The sequence below is a fragment of the Oncorhynchus tshawytscha genome, linkage group LG08 (genome assembly GCF_018296145.1).
Source record: "Oncorhynchus tshawytscha isolate Ot180627B linkage group LG08, Otsh_v2.0, whole genome shotgun sequence".
Lineage (NCBI taxonomy): Eukaryota > Metazoa > Chordata > Actinopteri > Salmoniformes > Salmonidae > Oncorhynchus > Oncorhynchus tshawytscha.
In genome coordinates, this window is record NC_056436.1 from 56,656,388 (window position 1) to 56,677,115 (window position 20,728).

Below are 20,728 nucleotides of genomic sequence, written 5' to 3' on the forward strand. Positions count from 1 at the left end.
AAATGTGATATTTCAGTTGTTTATTATTCATTTGCTAAAATTTCTAAAAGCCTGTTTTTGCTTTTTCATTCTGGGGTATTGTGTGTAGATTGATGAGGGGGGGAAAGGATTTAATCCATTTCAGAACAAGGCTGTAACGTAACAAAATGTGGAAAAAGTCAAGGGGTCTGAATACTTTTTGAATGCACTGTACATAATACAATACACAATACAATGTAAAATACAATAGAAAATGCATTCAGCGAGTTTGCAGCAAGCGGTTTTGTTTTCGTTAAATTTTGGTCGTGGGCAAAAGTCCTATCATCTCACATGATACGATCTACAGACTGCCGTCAAACAATCATACATCCTGTTTATGTTTTGGCTGATACAGGAAGGAGGAAACCCACTCGTTCTTATATCTTTTCCTATTATCGCCTCCCACTCTCCTGTTGGCTGGTGTGAGAGAGTTTGTTTAATTCAAGTGCTAACTCTTTCTGTAGACTGTCTGTATTTATAGAACAGAGATGTATTTATAGAACTAAGATCGAATATATCAGGTCACTTTTACTGTGACCTGATAGATCTGAAAGATCACATGGGATTTACTAATACAGTGATGTATCACAATGAGTAAGCACTAATTTACAATGTCTAACAGTGTCTGAATCCATGTGTTTTTTCATTATGAGAGAAGAGAGAGTGAGAGAGATAGTGAGATCTTGTGGAGCTGCCTGTAAAGGTTGTTGTTATAGTCACCTGAGTGTATCATTTGATTGTAACTCACATCCCTAACTATGTACAGTGTTTTCACATACAAACAATGGTTTGACAACCCAAATGCTCTTAAAAACCTTTTCTAACACCAGTCAATTAGTCTGATATACTGAAACCCCTTTAGAGTGTCCAAACATCCCAGCGTGTCTATTGAATGTAGAAGCTGAAGTTAATGCTAACTGGCAAGAGGTACTTCCCATTTGTCAGCAGACAGCTCCCATTCCTCCTAAGAAACGCTAAGGGACCTAGCCTGCTAAATTAATGATGTTTTCTCATGCTATGGGGTTTGCATATTTTAAAAGAACACTTCATGGGGAAAAAAAATACATTGGCTTTTGAGGCCTTTACAACAAAATGTGATATTCATACAGAAATGGTTTGTCAAGATTGGTGTGGAAGAACTTGACTGGCCTGCACAGAGCCCTGACCTCAACCCCATCAAACAACTTTGGGATGAATGCTGTTGTGGCTGAATGGAAGCAAGTCCCCTCTGCAATGTTCCAACATCTAGTGAAAAGCCTTCCCAGAAGAGTGGAGGCTGTTATAGCAGCAAAGGGGGGACCAACTCCATATTTATGCCCATGATTTTGGAATGAGATGTTTGACGAGCAGGTGTCCACATACCTTTGGTCATGTAGTGTACATAACGGACTGGTGTCACAGAATATAATCCCTTTAAAATCCTCTTATTGTTTTCTCTTTTGACAGGAAACATAACAAGCCTACTATAAGTAAACATGGCTTATAGCTTTCTGACATAAAAAATACACTCAGCCACCCCATTACATGTTGCTTGGAAAAGTAGAGGTCTCTCGGGTGTTGATTTATTTATTTATTCATGATGTGGGCTTTTCAACTTTGTTGAATTGAGATGCAGGCTGTGCATACTGAGTAAATGGTCATACCATTATGGTAACCTTTTTAAGGTCACAGCCAATCATAATATATTTTCAGGGCCAGATTAACAAATCTTAAGCCCCTATCGATTCAGGACCACGGACAGTTACCGCGCAAAGAAAACAGGTGGGCGGCCTCCGCCATTTCAGCACCACCAGCTGGACAGAGCCTCTCCAGCGGACGAGCATTAAGCATTATTACAAAAAGTGTCATGGTTTACCTTAACCATTTCCTCCTTGATTTTCCGAGCAACAAAATCTGCAATGTGCTTGAAATCAAGTGCCCTGAGTACATCACTCTCAAGAGCCCAAGAGTCAAATGGTTCAGTCTTTCCTGTCCTATCGTGGATCTCAGTCTGTTTTTTTCTGTATTTTTTGTCTAAATTCTTGCTCCTGCTGTTCTTTTATTTTCAGTAATTTCCTATTCTGGGCCCCACTCAAGCCACTCTCACTTTTTCCCAACATAGTTAGCAATATTTTTTTTCTCATGATCACGGCAGACAACGAAAACCACGTTGCGTACATGTACAAATACGTGCCAAATTTGGTTAACAGCTTTCTGATTGGATTATGAATCGACACATCTCACACAATTTACCAGTAGCATACTCCCATGTATTTATTATGCATTTTTTTCAAAAACGTATTTTGCATTAATCAGTTACCTAACCAAGGCAGGGCCCCCCCAGTTACCCACGTGGGCCCCATACCTCCTCTCATCCCCCCATCTGATTATTATTTTGTATACCTCTGGCCCTTCTTTGGACACTGTGTTAACTAACCTCCAGACGAGCTTCAATGCCATACAACTCTCCTTCCATGGCCTCCAACTGCTCTTAAATGCAAGTAAAACTAAATGCATGCTCTTCAACCGATCGCTGCCCACACCTGCCCGCCCGTCCAGCATCATTACTCTGGACGGTCTGACTTAGAATATGTGGACACATTACAAATACCTAGGTGTCTGGTTAGACTGTAAACTCTCCTTCCAAACTCACATTAAGCATCTCCATCCCAAAATTAAAGCTAGAATCGGCTCCCTATTTCCCAACAAAGCCTCCTTCACTCATGCTGCCAAACATACCCTCGTAAAACTGACTATCCTACCGATCCTTGACTTTGGCGTTGTCATTTACAAAATAGCCTCCGACACTCTACTCAGCAAATTGGATGCAGTCTATCACAGTGCCATCCGTTTTGTCACCAAAGCCCCATATACTACCCACCACTGCGACCTGTATGCTCTCGTTGGCTGGCCCTCACTTCATATTTGTCGCCAAACCCACTGGCTCCAGGTCATCTATAAGTCTTTGCTACATAAAGCCCAGCCATATCTCAGCTCATTGGTCACCATAGCAGCACCCACCCGTAGCACACGCTCCAGCAGGTATATCTCACTGGTCACCCCCAAAGCCAATTCCTACTTTGGCAGCCTTTCCTTCCTGTTCTCTGCTGCCAATAACTGGAACAAACTGCAACAATCCCTGAAGCTGGAGACTCATATCTCCCTCAGTAACTTTAAGCACCAGCTGTCAGAGTAGCTCACAGACTACTGCACCTGTACATAGCCCATCTGTAAATAGCCCATCCAACTACCTCATCCCCCATACTGTTATTTATTTTATTTATTTTGCTCCTTTGCACCCCATTATCTCTACTTGCACACTCATCTTCTGCACATCTATCACTCCAGTGTATAATTGCTATATTGCAATTATTTCGCCACTGTGGCCAATGTATTGCCTTACCTCCCTTATCCTACCTCATTTGTACACACTGTATATAGTCTTTTTCTATTGTGTTATTGACTGCATGTTTGTTTATTCCATGTGTAAGTCTGTGTTGTTGTTTGTGTCGCACTGCTTTGCTTTATCTTGGCCAGGTCGCAGTTGTAAATGAGAACTTGTTCTCAACTAGCCTACCTGGTTGAATAAAGGTGAAATAAATCAATTAAAAATTAGCAACAGGTCATCTACCCTCATTGTGAGTGAGCTCCTGCGCTTGTCGATTGCCGATCAAAAAATACCAATATTTTACAGTGGGATCTGAAATTATTGACACCCTTGATAAAGATGAGTCATTTAAATACTGAGCTTCAGTATATTGTATGCTAATTTATGTTGACGAAATGATATAAAATTATACCAATACAATTGCTCAGTGAAAGAGATTTTGTAATAATATATATTTTTTCAAAAGGTTAGGGGTCAAAATTATAGGATAATGGCATTGAGCCTTTTTCTAAAATGTTTTATGAGATTGGAGAATCTAGAAGAAAAAGAAACACACACCTATTAGGTGAGGTGCTGGCTAGCGGAGTGGTAAACTTGAAATAAAGGAGTGCGCACACTCCAGGAACTCAGACACAAAAATGTAATGTCCAACGTTTCGACAGCCAAGCTGTCTTCATCAGGGTATAATCACGAACACTGCGGGATGATTCGTTTATATAGTGTCAAAAGACACAGGTGTCTGTAATCATGGCCAAGTGTGGCCTAATATCATTGGTTAATTATCAAATATTAAAATGGTATACAAAGAACAGCATACAAAACAATGGATAGCATACGAGCATAGATTCATTTTAGACTACTACTCTAATGTGAAGACATAGCATAATAATTTATCATAATTTTAAGCTAAATATTCTGATCTTTGTGTCAGCCAGATTGCATTAAAAAAAAAAAATTTATGCTAGTGGTTGTATTCATTTGGGATCTATTGCATCCCACAACTGTCCCTGATTATGTTTGGAATATTTATTTCTCGCACAGAATAGAATAGGTTGACTTTTGTACTATGGGGGTTAGTAGATTGACATAGGCTAGTGCCTTTGCTGTTCGTTAGACCTACTCGTCTTGTTGGCTGACGAAAAGTGAATGTGGACAGTTCTTCCAATATCTTCAATATGCACCTCGGAATTGGATAAGGACCCGCACAGTTGCGTCCCTGATGTGTCAGTCTTCACTTGTAGCCTGTGAGAAAGACCCAATCACGTGATGGAAAGCACGCAGCACGCAGCACTCAGGGAGAAGGGCACAACAAAGGCATGGATTATTTTATGGTGCATTGTGGCCACAAAGGGGATACAGTCGTGAAATTCGAGGCATTATCAAGTGCTTGTCAAATTGTGAATGAGAGACTAATGAAGTGTGTACAGCTTGTGCAAAAACCCCAAATAAGAGCTCATGCCTTTCAAGCTACTTTTTCCTAATCATCCCTAGAGACGTATCATGCAGCCTTAAAATGTATTGAAAATAGAAAAATAGAAAATTGAGAGTGCGTGCCGACACTGAGATTACCCGTTATATGAAAGAGAAGTCACCAGACACATCTGCTGACCCCCGTCATGGTGGCGGGATAACCACTCTCATTTTCCTTTATTGGCTATGCTTGCTAAAGATGCTTGCTAAAGATGTGCATTTGCGCTACCAGCACTGAGTCAGAGAGGGTGTTCAGCATATCAGGGAACATAATTATCTCTCTCCGGTCTTCACTGAAGTCCGACAAAGTAAACATGCTGGTGTTTCTTAATCTGAACTTCATAGCCTAACTTTGGCTAGTGCTATAGCCTATGATAGTGGACTGAAACAATAGCCATTATCGGCAACAGGCAGCTTAAACTTTGAGCGTCACCATGCTTTATTTTGTTGCCTTCAGTAAAAAATGTTTTTTTAAAGACCATAAATAAAATTGTGTGTATGCTAAATCATAGCAGCTTAATCATAATCTAATGCTGATAATTGGCCATTTTAAATCCAAAATAATTTCACACATATAAGCAATTACACTGCGACAAGAAATGGTGTATGCCTTTTTTCCAAATTAGTTTTTTACATCATCAATATAGTGGAATCATGCTGCCCATGTATGTTTTGATTTCATAAGCCATTCCACGGTTTATGTCGTTCACAACTAAAGTTGCCAAATAACTCAAAATCAAGCATATAACCTGTTTCAAATGATCACTTTTTAAGCTGAACACAGAATAAATAATCCATGTGTGCACTAGCTCTGAAAAAAATATCATTTGTGTTTAATTCAGCGAAGTTCATCTTACTGTAAAATAATATAATATAAAATAATGGCACCTCTTCGTGTTATAAAGTTTCATACGAAAGACTTGCCTAAAATAAATAATAGATATATTGTGATGGTGTACAGACAATTCAATGGATTTATTACACTTTAGACTTTTAAAATGTAGATGTTTGGTATTTGGTATTTTATTAAGATCCCCATTAGCTGTTGCAAAAGCAACATTTCGTGACCGCCACAGCCCTAATAATGTATTCTCATTTTGATGCCAAACCCTGACTAGTGTGCTTGGCCAATGCACCTGTTCCAATCCAAGTACCAATGCCATTTAGAAAACTCCAGGTGTTTACATTTGTTGGATGACATGAAAATAAAGATATTTGGCCACGCACACAAGTGGTGGGTTTGGCATCGAAATGAGAATGCATATACAGAAAAGAACCCCATACCCACTGTAATATATGGTGGTGGATCTTTGATGTTATGAGGCTATTTTGCTTTCGTCCTGAGGCCCTCGTTAAGGTAAACAGTATCATGAACTTGACCCTTTATCAGGATATTTTAGCCAAAATGCTGGTTGCCTCTGCCAGGAGGCTGACACTTGGCCACAAGTGGATCTTCTAGCAAGACAATAACCCCAAGCCCACATCAAAATCCACAAAGAAATGGTTAATCAAAGATCTGAAAGGATTCTGTATGGAGGAATGGTGTAATGATCCCTCCCAATGTGTTCTCCAACTAATAAAACATTTGAGAAAAACGCTCAGTGCAGTTATCCTTGCAAGGTATTGAAAACAGCATTACTTCTTAAACAAAATCTCTTTCTCTGAGCAATGTTATTAGTATTAAATAATGTAATTTCCCCATCATTTTTAGCATAGCTCAGTATTTTAATTATTTATTTTCTACAGTAATTTTTGCTCATATTTAACAAGGGTGTCAATAATTCTGGACTCCACTTGCCATTTTCCTTTTTTTCTGCCTCAAGGGCCCACTATGGGTCCATTGCTCAGGCTCTGTATCCCTTGCAAATGGACAAACATTCAAATAAAGATGCTTGCTGCAAACTAGCTTTTTCATCCTCATTGCATTCCAATGGGGTAGAAATAGCATCTGAGTAAATTGAGCACTTTGATCAGAGTCAATATCATTGCCAGTGCAGCGTTCAGGAGAGTTCAACTCATTGTATACATGTTGAGCTAAATCATCAGTTTAAAGAGTGCCCCCTGAGGCTCTAATGCTCCACAGACACAAGTAAGCAAATGTTATATTCATAAAGTGCCTTTAAGATGCACTATTGCTATTCAGACAGATGGAGAATAAATTAATATTTTTGATCAGCAGAAAACACATTTGCATCAAATGTTTGCTCTTTAGAATAATAAAGAAAATGAATTGTTATGAGTAGTGGAACACCATTTAGGCCCGTTTTTAATACATACAGTACTTTCCTTCAACAATCAATGTACAAAAAGTTGTTATTCAAAACCTAATGATGGAAACAGAAGACTGTCAACAAGCCTAAGTATATAGAGTGCTTTAAGATCACAAACTTGTCTGCAAAGCTATAGGCCTCTGAAAAAGGTGCAATTAATTTAATACCTACAGAAACAAAGGCGACTGAAATAAAAGGCTGTTTACTGGAGTGTTTGCTCGAAGCTGTTGTGGAAGTTGTTAGTAGAGAGAAACAAAAATAAGAAGTGCTTCTACATCTGCATTGCTTGCTCTCTGGGGTTTTAGGCTTGTTTTCAGTGTAAGCACTTTGATGATGTAAAAAGGGCTCCATGTTGTGGTAGAGAGGGAAAATAAGGAGTGCACAGTAAAGTTACATATTTTTAAAAAGTCTCAAAAAGGGTGCTCACTGGATTAGGGACATATTCAATTATGAGATATGGCTTTTGTTCTTGAATTTAGGAGAAAGTGTATATGTATGGTTAAAAAAAAGGGCGCTTCTTGTGGAAGTAGAAGACGTTCCTAATTGTGCGCATGCAAAGATGACACGGCGGAAATGGGGAAAGAGATGAGCTGTAGTGTTTGAGTTTTGTCTAAACAATATAGCATGTTTATAAATATCAGAGGAGGCTGGTGAGATGGACACGTTGTAATGGCTGGAATGGAGTAAATGGAACGGAGTCAAACGTGGTTTCTAGAGGTCGACCGATTAATTGGGATGGCCGATTAATTAGGGCCGATTTCAAGTTTTCATAACAATCGGAAATCGGTATTTTTGGACACCGATTTGGCCAATTAAAAAAAAGAAAAGTTATATATTTTTTACACCTTTATTTAATCTTTATTTAACTAGGCAAGTCAGTTAAGAACACATTCTTATTTTCAATGACGGCCTAGGAACGGTTGGTTAACTGCCTCATTCAGGGGCAGAATGACAGATTTTTACCTTGTCAGCTCGGGGGATTCAATCTTGCAACCTTACAGTTAACTAGTCCAACGCTCTAACCACCTGCCTCTCATTGCACTACATGAGGAGACTGCCTGTTACGCGAATGCAGTAAGCCAAGGTAAGTTGCTCACTAGCATTAAACGTATCTTATAAAAAACAATCAATCAATCATAATCACTAGTTAACTACACATGGTTGATGATATTACTAGTTGATCTAGCGTGTCCTGCATTGCATATAATCGATGTGGTGCGTATCGTTGCTCCAATGTGTACCTAACCATAAACCTCAATGCCTTTCTTAAAATCAATACACAGAAGTATATATTTTTAAACCTGCATATTTAGCTAAAAGAAATCCAGGTTAGCAGGCAATATTAACCAGGTGAAATTGTGTCACTTCTCTTGCGTTCATTGCACGCAGAGTCAGTGTATATGCAACAGTTTGGGCCACCTAATTTGCCAGAATATTACGCAATTATGACATAACATTGAAGGTTGTGCAATGTAACAGGAATATTTAGACTTATGGATACCACGCGTTAGATAAAATACGGAACGGTTCCGTATTTCACTGAAAGAATAAACGTCTTGTTTTCGAGATGATAGTTTCCGGATTTGACCATATTAATGACCTAAGGCTCGTATTTCTGTGTTATCATGTTATAACTAAGTCTATGATTTGATAGAACAGTCTGACTGAGCGATGGTAGGCACCAGCAGGCTCGTAAGCATTCATTCAAACAGAACTTTTGTGTGTTTGCTATCAGCTGTTTATGACTTCAAGCCTATCAACTCCTGAGATTAGGCTCGTGTAACCGATGTGAAATGGCTAGCTAGTTAGCGGGGTGCACGCTAATAGCGTTTCAAACGTCACTCGCTCTGAGACTTGGAGTGGTTGTTCCCCTTGCTCTGCAAGGCCCGCGGCTTTTGTGGAGCGATGGGTAACACTGCTTCGAGGGTGGCTGTTGTCGTTGTGTTCCTGGTTCGAGCCCATGTAGGAGCGAGGAGAGGGATGTAAGCTATACTGTTACACTGGCAATTCTAAAGTGGCTATAAGAACATCCAATAGTCAAAGGTTAATGAAATACAAATGGTATAGAGAGAAATAGTCCTATAATTCCTATAATAACTACAACCTAAAACGTCTTACCTGGGAATATCGAAGACTCATGTTAAAAGGAACCACCAGTTTCATGTTCTGAGCAAGGAACATAAACGTTAGCTTTCTTACATGGCACATATTGCACTTTTACTTTCTTCTCCAACACTTTGTTTTTGCATTATTAAACCAAATTGAACATGTTTCATTATTTATTTGAGGCTTAATTGATTTTATTGATGTATTAAATTAAGTTAAAATAAGTGTTCATTCAGTATTGTTTTAATTGTCATTATTACCTGCTATGTTAAGTTACTTGCTCCTGTGTAGGTATATAATTACAAGTATATCTTATGTAACTTCTTTGTTCTTATAGCCTTGGAGCCAGGTCATAACATAGAAATAATCAAATTGAAAGTGACCAGTAGTTAAGGAAAGGGTTTGCCTTGTTATTATATGTGGATTCGATGGTAGTGGCACCATGTAGTAGTTACATGTCACAGTCAGATTTTAGTTTGAGTTATTAACATGGTAAATTACAGGTGACTTTCAAACGTGTCATTAAAACAACATATTTTAAGTGGAAAAACAAAAATAATTGGAGGTACTTATTCAAGAACGATGTATCACGTGTAATGTATCACAAAAATAAAGCGAATTGGATGGAAAATGGTGAAAAATGCACACATTTAAAAAAAATCTTCAACATAGATATGCTCCAAAAACTATTTACAGAAACTCCTTACAAATGATTGAGTCATCCATGATTCACCAAATTAGATTTTGAAAGAAGAACCACAATATCTGAAGCATATGTTTTCTTTTCAGTCTCCTCCATTTCCACTGAATGATGTTAACTGTAAAGATTTCTTTCCTATTAATTATAAAAATGTCAAATTAACAAATTTACAAAAAGACCTGTGTGAAGGCCAACTTACAGAAGAGGAACCTTTTGAGGAAATTACATATTTTCTATCTAGAAAAACACCTGGGCTTGATGGTATACCAGTAGAGGTATATCAGACCTTTTTTTGATGTACTCAAAGATCCTTTACTAACATGTTTGAATTATTTCTATAAAAATGGTAGACATTCAGGTACTCAATAAGGTCTGATTTCATTACTGCCAAAACAGGACCCAGGTGGTAAGTATAAAGTTCCAGTCCATTTAAAAAAACTGGAGGCTTCTTACATTTCAATGTTGTGATACGAAAATCATTACGAAATGTATAGCACGTAGCATAAAAAAAAGGTTTTTATCAGATATTGTTCATCCTGATCGGACAGGTTTTTTACATGGACAATATACAGTGAAGCAAAAAAGTATTTAGTCAGCCACCAATTGTGCAAGTTCTCCCACTTAAAAATATGAGAGAGGCCTGTAATTTTCATCATAGGTACACTTCAACTATGACAGACAAAATGAGAAAATAATTCTAGAAAATCACATTGTAGGATTTTTAATGAATTTATTTGCAAATTATGGTGGAAAATAAGTATTTGGTCACCTACAAACAAGTAAGATTTCTGGCTCTCACAGACCTTCTTTATTAAGAGGCTCCTCTGTCCTCCACTCGTTACCTGTATTAATGGCACCTGTTTGAACTTGTTATCAGTATAAAAGACACCTGTCCACAACCTCAAACAGTCACACTCCAAAATCCACCATGGCTAAGACCAAAGAGCTGTCAAAGGACACCAGAAACAAAATTGTAGACTTGCACCAGGCTGGGAAGACTGAATCTGCAATAGGTAAGCAGCTTGGTCTGAAGAAATCAACTGTGGGAGCAATTATTAGGAAATGGAAGACATAAAAGACCACTGATAATCTCCCTCAATCTGGGGCTAGATCTCACTCCGCGGGGTCAAAATGATCACAAGAACGGTGAGCAAAAATCCCTGACCCACACGGGGGGACCTAGTGAATGACCTGCAGAGAGCTGGGACCAAAGTAACAAAGCCTACCATCAGTAACACACTACGCCGCCAGGGACTCAAATCCTGCAGTGCCAGACATGTCCCCCTGCTTAAGCCAGTACATGTCCAGGCCCGTCTGAAGTTTGCTAGAGAGCATTTGGATGATCCAGAAGAAGATTGGGAGAATGTCAGATGAAACCAAAATATAACAGACAGGACAGCCGGAACAGACAGGACAGACAGGACAGCTTGCGGGACAGGTACAGGATGGCAACAACAACTGCCCAAGTTACACCAGGAACGCACAATCCCTCCATCAGTGCTCAGACTGTCCGCAATAGGCTGAGAGAGGCTGGACTGAGGGTTTGTAGGCCTGTAAGGCAGGTCCTTACCTGGCATCGTACTCGCGTTTATAGTCGAAGGAATGAGCATTACACCGAGACCTGTACGGCGGGATCGATTTGGAGGTGGAGGGTCTGTCATGGTCTGGGGCCGTGTGTCACAGCATCATTGGACTGAGCTTGTTGTCATTGCAGGCAATCTCAACGCTGTGGGTTACAGGGAAGACATCCTCCTGGATGTGGAACTTGTTCAGTTTATGTCTCAGTTGTTGAATCTTGTTATGTTCACATGTTAAGTTTGCTGAAAATAAACGCAGTTGACAGGGAGGGGCCGTTTCTTTTTTTGCTGAGTTTATATGTACAGTATTTTTTACTGTTTTCTGCATTGTAGAATTATAGTGAAGACATCAAAACTATGAAATTACCCATATGGAATCATATAGTATTTAACAAATCAAAATATGTTTTATATTTGAGATTCTTCAAAGTAGCCCCCCTTTGCTTGTTGACAGCTTTGCACTTTCTTGGAATTTTCTCAACCAGCTTCATGAGGCAGTCACCTGGAATGCATTTCAATTAACAGAAGACCATGTCCATATTATGGCAATAACAACTCAAATAAGCAAAGAGAAACGACCGTCCATCATTACTTTAAGACATGACGTTCAGTCAATACAGAAAATAAATCCTTCAAAGAGCCCAAATAAATCCTTCACAGAGTTCAAGAAACAGAAACATCTCAACATCAACTTTTCAGAGGAGACTGTGTGAATCAGGCCTTCATGGTCCAATGGCTGTAAAGAAACCACTATTAAAGGACAACAATAAGAAGACGAGACTTGCTTGGACCAAGAAACACGAGCAATGAACATTAGACCAGTGGAAATCTGTCCTTTTGTCTGAGGAGTCCAAATGTGAGATTTTTGGTTCCAACCGCCATGTCTTTGTGAGACGCAGAGTAGGTGAACAGATGATCTCTGTGTAACCGGTGTGAAATGGGTAGCTAGTTAGCGGGGTGCGCGCTAATAGCGTTTCAATCGGTGACATCTCTTGCTCTGAGACCTTGAAGTAGTTGTTTCCCTTGCTCTGAAAGGGCTGCAGCTTTTGTGAAGCGATAGGTAACAATGCTTCAAGGGTGACTTTTGTCGATGTGTGCAGAGGGTCCCTGGTTCAAGCCCAGGTAGGTGTGAGGAGAGGGACGGAAGCAACACTGTTACATCCACATGTGTGGTTCCCACCGTGAAGCATGGAGGAGGAGGTGTGATGGTGTGGGGGTGCTTTGATTTATTTAGAATTCAAGGCACACTTAACCAGCATGGCTACCACAGCATTCTGCAGCGATACGCCATCCCATCTGGTTTGCGCTTCGTGGGGCTATTTGACCAAGAAGGAGAGTGACGGAGTGCTGCATCAGATGACCTGGCCTCCACAATCACCTGAACTCAACCCAATTGAGATGGTTTGGGATGATTTGGACCGCAGAATGAAGGAAAAGCAGCCAACAAGTGGTCAGAATATGTGGGAACTCCTTCAACACTGTTGGAAAAGCATTCCAGGTGAATCTGGTTGAGAGAATGCCAAGAGTGTGCAAAGTTGTCATCAACAACTGTCATCAAGGATGGCTCCTTTGAAGAATCTAAATATATTTTGATTGGTTTAACACTTTTTTGGTTACTATATAATTCCGTATGTGTTATTTCATAGTTTTGATATCTTAACTATTATTCTACAATGTAGAAAATAGTACAAATTAAGAAAAGCCTTTGAATGAGTAGTGTGTCCAAACGTTTGACTGGTACTGTATATATTTTGTATTGCAAAACATTAGTTACCTCGTGAAACAAGAAAATGTGTTATAATATCAGTAATTACACATGTTGAATAACCTTTAGCAAGTGGATGTGTAATTATACATTCTTTATTCCAACTGTGTAATAACTGATAGCACTACAACCTTATTACCATATTATGATATAGTAAAATATATGTAAATATTATGTTGTTATTACAGTTATTACTGTGTAGTTACATAGTAATTGAGGCAGCTTAATGTAAAGTGTTACCACATATACTTGTAGGATCCTGTTGGTTGAGGAACACAGAACAACCTCTATGGAACACAGAACGAGCTCAAGGCTTCAGAAACCTCGCTAGTTCCACTTCATGCCAGTGTTCATTTCGTCAACAGTAACTATGACAAATAATACGTGACAGCAACCTATTTAACAAGTCCTGCACGACTGTGCCACATCTTGTAATTGATGTATGTTTGCTAAGGTTATACAGTGCTAGATAATTACTGTATGGTAACAACGTGTATATATTGCTGAGTAATTAGTACCTTGTGCCATTGTGAGGACAAAGGGTGGTCTTGGAATGTGAGCAACAATTATGTAACATAGAACGCACTAACAATATCAATGTCATCGGCAAGATGCCGTTTCTCTAGGCTGTTGCTATACAGGAAACCTACTCATATTTACAACTGGTGAACCCAAAATTCTTATTATAGACGTTTGTGAGAGCAGTAGCAGATAATATGCTACATGACAGGAAAAACAGATGTTTTGAAGCTTGAAGCGGGGCCATTCTGGCATTTATGCTGACGTGCGGCACACCTGTTGGATAGACTATGTAATCGACATGTATTCAGCATTGATCGTTTAGGTTGAAAAGATGCACATCCAAATCGATTGCAAGCCTTCAGTACAGCCATGAAAGACAATGTGTTGGATTGTTGGCACGTCACCTATTTTACCTGATCTGGGCGGAGGAGCTTGGAACAATTTTATTTAAAACTTGTCAAGCATTGTGGAAAGCTCTGTACCATGGCATGAAGTAGTTCAACCAAATAAATAATTTAATCTTGAGCGTGGTAACAACTATATCAAATACAAGTGCCTGGATTCGATCTAATCATGCTTTGCCCGACAATGCAGCATTTAAAGGTAATTTCTGCTGGAGCCGATATATGCCGACATACGCAGGATTAAACGTTAATTAGGTTTGTGGGAACATTGCCTTTAATTGCCACATTGTCGATAAAACGCAATCAGATTGTAGACGTGGAGAGAAAGGAAACCTTTATACATGTCAGTCTGTCTCTAACCAAGGTGGTGGTTGAGACAAGACTAATAGATATTTCAAGACATAAACAGTGGTTGGGAGACCTCCTATGATGAATTGTGTACTGTAGGTGATTTTGGTATAAAAGGCATGGCGAGGACACTCATTTAAATCTGTCTTTCTCTTTGCTCCTCCATAAACGAAGGGGAGGATGCTGGAAGAGAGAACACAGAAAGAAACCATATTGCTGCTGACTTGGCTAGATGCAAGAGCCCCAGGGAGGGACACATCTGCACCCTGTCCTCTGTGTGTGTGTGTGTGTGTGTGTGTGTGTGTGTGTGTGTGTGTGTGTGTGTGTGTGTGTGTGTGTGTGTGTGTATGCATTGCTTGATTAGGACACTGTGAGAGTACAATGGAGAGATAATCAACCTATTCAGTGTTTACTTCTCTTGAGACGAGTATCATGAAGAGAGGAAAAAAGCAGTCATCGAGTTCCATTACACCCAGGCTTTAGGGAAGTGTTGTGACTATTAAATATAGATGAGATGATTAATGCATATGCTCATTATTTTCATGCAAGGTGCTTCATTAATTAACCCACACCCCCGCCAGTGAGCGTGCTACTGCTGCTGGTGGGTGTTGGGTTACAGATGGTAGGGGAGCACTGGTAATCCAACACTCTATTTGGAGCGATGCGTTGGCGGGTCTTGGCTCCCAGAGTTCCAGTTCTCATTTAAGCTGCGAGTTTTCACCAGAAACCAACAAGTACTTAAAGACTCAAAGCTTAAAGACTCAAACTTCAACAACAAAAACGCAGGAGAAAATCGGGTTGACGTCCATATTGTTTGTGGGGAGAAGATGACACCAGAACAAACCGGTTACAGTACACAAATAAGAGCTTTTTGTCTTCATAATAGAGCAGAAACTGTCCAGGAGTCCAGATGGCATGCCTGCTAGTGTTGAGTGGTGTTAATGTTTCTCTGGTGAAGATGTGATATGATATTCTGAGAGACAGTTTCAGAGCTCTCTTTGAGTCACTAAAACAAACAATTCCTCTCGAGTTGACAGCATCTGACATCAATGGCCATTTAAATGAAAATCTCCATTAGGTACTCTAGTTTCACCAAGTCATCTTCTACGTGACACAGAGGGTTGCCTCATGAGGAGTAAGTCAACAGAGGTCAGGCGAACAATGGCCGTGTGGCTGTGAATAGCTTACGTAACACAATTTAATGACTCACTTCAGCACTAGTTGATCACTGGCCTGCAGCACTCTGGCTTAACTACACACACCTTTCATTTGAATAGCGTGCTATTTAAATTCAGCGGATGGGTTTGTAGCTATCTTCATTTTTGTAGACGTTTCATAGTATGATTTGTGTCAAATTCTGTTGTTTCATTTTGTTGCCATGTAATCATCTGTTCCATACAGTAGTTCTAACTTGTGGTGATGAATGCTTCCACCAAGGAGGCAAAGGTACACTTTCTTAACCAACTATGGGGCTAAGTCTCATGATTCTTATATTCTAGTAGTTGTTGTGTTTGCCCAACACCCCTTATTTTCTCACTGTAGTGGTACCTCCAAGTCACCCCACTTGTAGCAGCCAATCACAGTTCACCATTCCCCGTGCACCTCGCTGAACCCGACTCCTGCAGTCAGAGTGAGATCCCGGTTATTAGAGAATGGACTCGCTGGACTAATCCTCATGTTCATTGTATTTGACCTGTGTTTAGCGTGTGCATCTAATTGTAAGTACTGTCGGACATGTCACTGGGATTTTAGTTGGGTGTTGCTAGACCAGTAGAGTATTTACCACGTTTATAAGGTTTATAGAGTTATTACTTTTCCACGTGCTTCATGCTACTTCTAGCCAGCTAGCCAAAATGTTAGCCAGTCATGCTAGCTCGTAATGATGTGTACCACATGCCTCGTTTTTGGATAGTCTATATACACTACCGTTCAAAAGTTTTGGGTCACTTAGAAATGTCCTTGTTTTTTAAAAATCACATTTTTTGTCCAATAAAATAACGTCAAATCGATCAGAAATACAGTGTAGACAATGTTGTAAATTAATGTTGTAAATGACTATTGTAGCTGGAAACAGGAGATTTTTTTATTTGGAATATCTACATAGGTGTACAGGCCCATTATCAGCAACCATCACTCCTGTGTTCCAATGGACCATTGTGTTAGTTAATCAAAGTCTAATTGATCATTAGAAAACCCTTTTGCAATTATCTTAACACAGCTGAATACTGTTTTGCTGAAGCAATAAAACTGGCCTTCTTTAGACTAGTTGAGTATCTGGAGCATCAGCATTTGTGGGTTCGATTACAGGCACAAAATGGCCAGAAACAAATTACTTTCTTCTGAAAATCTTCAGTCTATTCTTGTTCTGAGAAATGAAGGCTATTCTATTCCAGCTACAATAGTCATATTCAACTTTAACAATGTCTAAACTGTATTTCTGAACAATTTGATGTTATTTTAATGGACAAAAAAATAGCTTTTCTTTCAAAAACAAGGACAATTCTAAGTGACCCAAAACTTTTGAACGGTAGTGTAAATGTATATGCATTTATTATTTATACAGTACCAGTCAAAACTTTGGACACACCTACTCATTCAATGTTTTTTCTTTATTTGCAATATTTTCAACATTATAGAATAATAGTGAAGACATCAAAACTATGAAATAACACATATGAAATCATGTAGTAACCAAAAAAGTGTTAAACAAATACAAATATATTTGACATTTGAGATTCTTCAAAGTAGCCACCCTTTCCCTTGATGAGAGCTTTGCAAACGCTTGGTATTATCTCAACCAGCTTCATGAGGTAGTCACCTGGAATGCATTTCAATTAACAGGTGTTCCTTGTTAAAAGTTAATTTGACAAATTCCTTTCTTTCTAAATGTGTTGGAGCCAATCAGTTGTGTTGTGACATGGTAAGGGGGTATACAGAAGATAGCGTTATTTGGTAAAAGACCAAGTCCATATTGTGGCAAGAACAGCTCAAATAAGCAAAGAGAAACGATAGTCCATTATTACTTTAAGACATGAAGGTCAGTCAATACAAAAAAATTAAAGAACTTTGAGTGTTTCTTCAAGTGCAGTCGCAAAAACCATCAAGTGCTATGATGAAACTGGCTATCATGAGGAACGCCACAGGAAAGGAAGACCCAGAGTTACCTCTGCTGCAGAGGATAAGTTCATAAGGATAGGTTCATTAGAGTTACCAGTTTCAGAAATTGCAGTCCAAATAAATGCTTTACAGAGTTCAAGTAACAGACACATCTCAACATCAACTGTTCAGAGGAGACTGAGTGAATCAGGCCTTCATGGTTGAATTGCTGCAAATAAACCACTACTAAAGAACACCAATAAGAAGATGAGACTTGCTTGGGCCAAGAAACATGAGCAATGGACATTAGACTGGTGAAATTCTGTCCTTTGATCTGATAACCAAATTTAAGATTTTTGGTTTCAACAACTGTGTCTTTGTGAGATGCAAAGTAGGTTAACGGATGATCTCTGCATGTGTGGTTCCCACCGTGAAGCATGGAGGAGGAGGTGTGATGATTTGTGGGTGTTTTGCTATTGACACTGTCTGTGATTGATTTAGAATTCAAGGCACACTTAACCAGCATGTCTACCACAGCATTCTGCAGAAATATGCCATCCCATTTGGTTTGTGCTTAGTGGGATTATCCTTTGTTTTCAACAGGACAGTGACCCAACACACCTCCAGTCTGTGTAAGGGTCATTTGACCAAGAAGGAAAGTGATTGAGGGCTGCATCAGATGACCTGGCCTCCACAATCACCTGACCTCAACCCATTTGAGATGGTTTGGGATCAGTTGGACTGTCGAGTGAAAGAAAAGCAGCCAACAAGTGCTCATTATATGTGGGAACTCTTTCAAGACTGTTGGAAAAGCATTCCAGGTGAATCTGGTTGAGAGAATGCCAAAAGTGTGCAAAGCTGTCATCAAGGCAAAGGGTGGCCACTTTGAAGAATGTAAAATCTTTAACACATGATTCCATATATGTTATTTCATAGATTTGATGTATTCACTATTATTCTACAAAGTAGAAAATGGTAAAAAATTAAGAAAAACCCTTGAATGAGTAGGTGTGTCCAAACTTTTGACTGGTTCTGTATTTATATAAAATGTGTTCATATTGTCTGTGCATGCATACCGCTATGTTTAATTAAGGACATTTATAATATTTAGGTTGTCTCATTCTATTGCACTCTGTATTTAGCATTTTGTAGAAACTTTCATGTGCCTTAATAACAATACGAATACAATTATTAAATTACGAGCCTATTTGATTTAGCCACGGAAAAAGACAGGAACCATCCCACTAGCCATGATTGGCTGAGATAATGGATGGGCTGGACATATCGAGAGAGAAGTTCGGATTGGTCTGCCTTGTAGCATACTTCTGTCTATAACATGAGCTGCTTAGTATGTAGAGACTGATGGCGCGGACAGAGATGTCAGCATTGCGACTAGCTCTTAGGAAACTTTTTTTTAGCAGTTTTTTATATACTATATTTTACATTATTAGCTCAGGAAATGTTTTGTGTCATTACATACAGCCGGGAAGAACTATTGGATAATAGAGCGGCGGTAACTCACCAGAACTACCATCATTATGACCAGGAATATGACTTCCCTGGAGCAGATCCTTTCCTCACTCTCCCCAGAGCAATTTAACTTATTCCAGAGGCCGACCCCAAACAGCGCCGACTGAATAGAGGCACTTGAGGCGACGTGCTGGTTCGACCTAGGAGGCACGCACACCACGCACCGCTTTCGAGTATATTACTCGCTAATGTGCAGTCTTTGGTTAACAAAGTTGATGAGCTTAGAGCAAGGATTTTTTTACAGAGAGACATTGGGGCCTGTAACATACTTTGTTTCACGGAAACATGGCTCTCTCGGGATACTCTGTCCGAGTCGATAAAGCCAGCAGGATTCTCAGTACATAGCACAGACATTAATAAATATCTCTCTGGGAAGCAGAAGGGCGGGGGAGTGTGTTTCATGATAAACGACATGGTGTAATTCTAGGAACATACAGGAACTCAAGTACTTTTGTTCACCCGACCTGCAATACCTCACAATCAAATGCCGACCATATTATCTCCCAAGAGAATACTCCTCCGTCATTGCCACGGCTGTTTACATCCCCCCTCAAGCCGATACCATGACGGCCCTCAAATTACGTCACATGACTTTATGTAAATTGGAAACCACATATCCTGACGCTGCATTTATTGTTGCCGGGGATTTTAACAAAGCACATTTGAGGACTAGGCTGCCGAAGTTCAACATATCGACTGTACTTTTCCTTTCGGCAAATCTGACAAAGGCTCCATCTTGCTCATCCCTTCCTTCCCGCAGTTCAGACAGAAGGTCAGACAGAAATTCCATTTTAGTTGTTAATCAAAAATAACGCAAACACATACATAAGCACATTTTAGATTTTTATTATATCAAAATACAAATATTTGAAAATATTACATTGGACTAAGCGTTGGAAAGTACCCATGCTAAGAACCATTTATTGCTGGTCTGACCAATCGGAATTCACACTTCAGGATTGTTTTGATCACGTGGACTGGGATATGTTCCGAGTAGCTTGCGAAAGAAATCTAGAAGCATTCAAGGATACGGTGACTGAGTTTATAAGGAACTGTATTGGAGATGTAGTACCCTCTGTGACTATTAAAACCTACCCTAACCAGAAACTGTGGATAGATGGTAGCATTTGTGCAAAACTGGGTCAAACGTCAAATGTTTTGGGTAGCCTTCCAAAAGCTTCCAACAATAAGTTGGGTGAATTTTGGCCCATTCCTACTAACAGAGCTGGTGTAACTGAGTCAGGTTTGTAGGCCTCCTTGCTCGCACACGCTTTTTCATTTCTGCCCACAAATTTCTACAGTATTGAGGTCAAGGCTTTGTTATGGCCATTCCAATACCCTGACTTTGTTGTCCTTAAGCCATTTTGCCACAACTTTGGAAGTATGCTTGGGGTCATTGTCCATTTGGAAGACTAATTTGCTACAAAACTTTAACTTCCTGACGGATGTCTTGAGATGATGTTTCAATATATCCACATAATTTTCCATCCTCATGAAGCCATCTACTTTGTAAAGTGCACCAGTCCCTCCTGCAGCAAAGCACCCCCACAACATG